Source organism: Gracilinanus agilis, chromosome 3, assembly GCF_016433145.1.
Source record: "Gracilinanus agilis isolate LMUSP501 chromosome 3, AgileGrace, whole genome shotgun sequence".
In the NCBI taxonomy this organism is placed as follows: domain Eukaryota; kingdom Metazoa; phylum Chordata; class Mammalia; order Didelphimorphia; family Didelphidae; genus Gracilinanus; species Gracilinanus agilis.
The window spans coordinates 64,343,084-64,347,592 of record NC_058132.1 but is presented as its reverse complement, the minus strand read 5'-3'; positions in this window follow the sequence as shown (position 1 = coordinate 64,347,592).

The following is a 4,509-nucleotide window of genomic DNA, read 5'->3' as shown; positions in this document are numbered from 1 at the left end:
TTTCCCCCTTCCTCCACGCAGTCCCCCACTTCTTCCTTCCCTCCTGCTCCAGGCAGCCCCCTCCTCTCTTGTTCTCTGTCCTCGGCTTCCGGTCCCCCTTAGAGACCGTTCTGCCTCTCTTGCTCGGTCTTCCTTCCTTCCTGAATCGCTCCCATTCGGCTCCCCCCTCTCCTGGGCCTCCCCGTTCTCTTTCGTTCCAATACTACACCAGCTAGGGGCGCCCTGCCCTCCTCATCGCAGGATGCTGGTCTGACTGGCCTCTGTCAGAAACCTTCCAGGATCTCAAAGGGAGGCCAGTACTTCTACAAGGCTCGGCGCCTTAAGAACACGTCATCGCTAGTAGCCGAGATTCTCCCCCACCCACCTTCTTGTCCCAATCTCTGGGCCTATTGCGAGCCGCGCATGCGTACGTCAAGGTGCTCGCCGGGACTTGGCATGTACCACTGGGGCTAGGGCGAGGGGGCGGAGGCAGCCCCGTGGCTATCTGGAGGCTAGACCACCCGGAGGAGGAGAAGGAATGGGGCTGTAGCGGGTGGGCGAGTCCTGAGGTTCTGGGCGGGAACTGGGAGAGCGGAGTTAGAGTGCTTCGGCGCTACAGAAGCAGCTTCCCAGGGGGCAGCAAAGGGAACTAGAATCAGAACACGGAGAACTGGGTTGGCAGCAGCCTTAAGGGTAGGAGGGACAAAGTAGGGAGAGGTGAGAAGCAGCCTAGAACTGGAAAGTGTTCGTGAGGAAGGTTTGCCTCGAACTGGAAATGGCAGAACTTCGGTGGAGCGACCTCCCGCAGCACAGAATGCCAGAGCTGGGAAGAGCCTTAGAACCCAAGTGTTAGAGGTTAGAACATGGAACGGCAGAGCTGGGAGTAAAGGCCATCTAAGCATTTTCAGTGCTTTGCTTTGGGATAAGCTACATTAACAGGTGTGCAAACCATTAAGTAAATTAATAACAAATTTATGATCCTGAAGTAACAACCAGTAGCCTGTTCAAGGAATTAGGTACGTCACAATTCATGCCTCTCCTCTTAATTAAGTAAAGTAAGGATCCTTAGAACACAGCTGCAAAGAGGCTTAGAAACGGAAGGAAGGAAACACGCATTTATTAAGTGCTAGTTTATACTAGATTTTTCTGATTTAGGAGCTAGGTCAGAACTTCCATAGAGGGAACTAGGTAGCACAGTGGGCTGGGAGTCTGGAAGAATGGAGTTCATATTCCACCTCAAGACCCTGAAAAATTCACTGCCTCCATTTCTTCATTTGTTAAATGGAGAAAATAATAGCACTTACTCCCCAGGATTATTGTGAAAGTCAAATGAAATCATTATAAAGGGCTTACTTAACTCATTGCTTGACACAGAGTAGGTGCTTAATAAATGCTTGTTCCCTCCCCTTCTCCCCTTTTAAAATATAGAACATCAGTCTCCTCCCACACTAATTGGGGCCAGAAGTGTTTTTTTTTTAATTGTTTTTTAAAAAAAACAACTTACTTTTTGGTCTTAGAACCAATATTATATATTGGTTCTAAAGGAGAAGAGTGGTAAGGGATAGGTAATGGGAGTTAAGTGACTCAGACAGGGTCACACAGAAGTGACAGATCAGATTTGAACAAGACCTCCTTTCTCCAGGCCTGGCTGTCTCTCACCTAGCTACCTCATCCAGAAGTGGTTTTTGAATTTCAGTAAGATGATCACAAAATGACTCAAAGGAGGAGGTGCTGAAGGGTCATTAGATTCATTTTATGAGAAGGTTGATCTCAGAATCATAAATTGGCTAGATCAAGAAAGTTTCTTAGGAATCTTCTTGCTTCTCTTACAGAACCAAGGCCTGAGAGGGTAGGTTAGTTATTCAAAATCACCAACTAGGCTCATATCAGGTCTGGGGTGAGAACCTAAAATTTCTACCTACAATCCCATCATCTTTCGAATAGGAAGGCTACCCTTATGTTCCAAGGAACTATGCATTTCAAATAGTATTTTAATTTCCTCGGAATTCAAGAAAAAAGAAGGGAAAACTTGACTAAATAAAGAAATGTGTGTCCTTTATGTGATTTTCAGGCAACCAAAGATTCTGACAGTGTTTTGGGAAGCTTACCAAATGCCTTAATTTAAAAGAATAATTTCATGGATTGAGAGCCAGGCCTAGAGATGGGAGATCCTGGGTTCAAATTTGACCTCAGATACTTCTAACTGTGAAATCACTTAACCTCCATTGCCTAGCCCTTACTGCTCTTCTGCCTTGGAACCAATATATAGTATTGATTCTAAGATGAAGGTAAGGGTTTTTTGTTGTTGTTGTTTTAAGAAGGAAAAAAAAAGGACTTCACAGAATTTCTCATAATTGGTCAATGGAAGTTATAAGGAAGGAAAGCCATTTGTTCAGGTATTTGTCATGTCATAGTAAGCAGGTTCTGTGAATTTAACATTTTGATAACTATGTTTCAGTATAATCGGTCTCCTTTATAAATCTATGTATTTAAAAACATTTTGAAAAAGTTGCAAACCTTTATCAAATTGCTAAAGGGCTCTAGCATTTAAGTAAAAGTTAAGAAACAATGCTTAAGAGCCCGTTGCCCAAGTAAGTGGAGGAGGCAGGGAGGTTAATGTTATTCTTGAACTAAGGAAGATCAGGGTCAAACCTTGCCAGGGACACCCATTGGCTATGACCCTAGGCAAGTCACTTAACTTCAATTTCCTCATATGTAAAGAGAGGACAATAATAGCATCTGACTTTTAGTTGTGAAATTAAACTCATATTATCCTTATCGCGTATTTATTTGCCTGAGGAAACTCCCTTTGGCCATGTGTGAGCATCAGATTCAAAGCAGTTTGGAAATGAGTTCTACTATGTACTCTGGCATGTCAGGGCAAGACAGACTTTCCTAAGACTTTCTCTGTTCTCTTCATCCTTGTTCATTTTCAACATCCTGACTGTTTAATGTCAGTTTTGACATCTGACTCAATTCAGTTCCTAAAGGGCCACAAAGGTTAGGCAGAGCACTGGGGTGGAAATGGTTCTTTGAACCCCTGTTCTGATGAGGACTCCTCAGTGCAAGAATTTGATACTATGAAGGTGCTAGCACAGCTCCCCCCTTCCCTTGAACATTTACAGAATGTTTTCAGAAGGTTCCGTGTAAACACAAAAAGTTATATAGTTAATCAGGCTGCCCCTTCTCATCCTGAGTCCTATAGGAATAAAGATTCCTGACTTGGGCCAGGGGATGGTATGTTGGAGAAATCATGGGTTCACCCATTCATTCTAGTGTGGGTCTAGTGTGGGGCACTTTCACCTTCTTATATACTCTCACTGTAGTCACTTTACTCATATGGTGCCTAATTCCCCTTGCCTCAGTTTCCCCAGCATCACAATTTCAAACTTCCTTCCCTGGGTAGTGAGGTAGGACTGTTAATTAATGATGGCTTGTAAAGGTCTTTGAGGGAGAAGGCGCCAGGAGCTGGACAAAGTGTTATTAGGGTCTCATGCCCTGAGCTGTGGCCCCAGCCTTTCATCCCAGCCAGGGGCACAGGCGACCCCATTCTCATGCATGCCAAATCCTTAATCCCCTCCTGAATGTGGCAGCTTCCAAGAGGCCTGAACCAGAAACAAAAATCTGCTGTAATTAGGTGCTAAGAGGACTGGACTTTAAAGATTCATTCCTAATAAGCTAAGACTAGTCAATAACTTAACTGCTCCTCTCCTAGGGCCCCAGCTTCCCCATCTTAGAAGAAGCAGGAAAGTGGGGGATGGGAGTGGGGTGGGCTAAAGGAGAAAAACTGCCCAAAAATGTGATAAGAAAGAGACAGCAGAGGCTCTCAGTACCAATAAGTCTTTATTCATTCATTGTATTTTCCCAGGATGGGGGTGGGGGAGAAGGGGTGAGGGGAAGAGGGGAAAGGGGTTAGCATGTGTCACAAAACAAGATGGGGAAGGAGGGAAAAGGAAAGGAAGAAGCCCCAACTGCAAAGCATCAAACATAATTGCCCCAAGATCAGGGCCCTGCCCAAGGGGGGCTGAGTCTCCAGCAGCTCAGGAATGAGGGCAAAGGAGGGGAGGAAAAAGACACAGATTAATACAGTTGTTCTCTTTCCCTCCTCCTTCCCTTCCTCCCTTCATATAAATTCAAGAATTTCACAAAAAGCTTTGGTTTCTAGCAGTAAACATGGAGTTACATTCGTCCGTCTCCTATAAGACAATCTTGTGGCCACTTTGAAAAGAATTTCTTGCACCAACACAGAAGAGATCTTTGGTGGGTACTTGGGTATACATTCATTTCCCTTTTCCGGGTCTCCCACCACTCCTGCCCTTCCCAGTCCTCTGCCAGGATCTCTCCAAAGGCTGCCATCCATGAACTGGGCTTGGATCCCAAACAATCAAGTAAACATTTGGCAACCATCCTTTACCAAGGAAGAGACTCACCCATAAGGGAGTTTGGCAGTGGGTTTCTGGTTCCCTGGATTTTTGGCAGAAATCCATGAAGGCATCTGGGAAAACAGATGCAATTTTGGGGGTAGCAAAT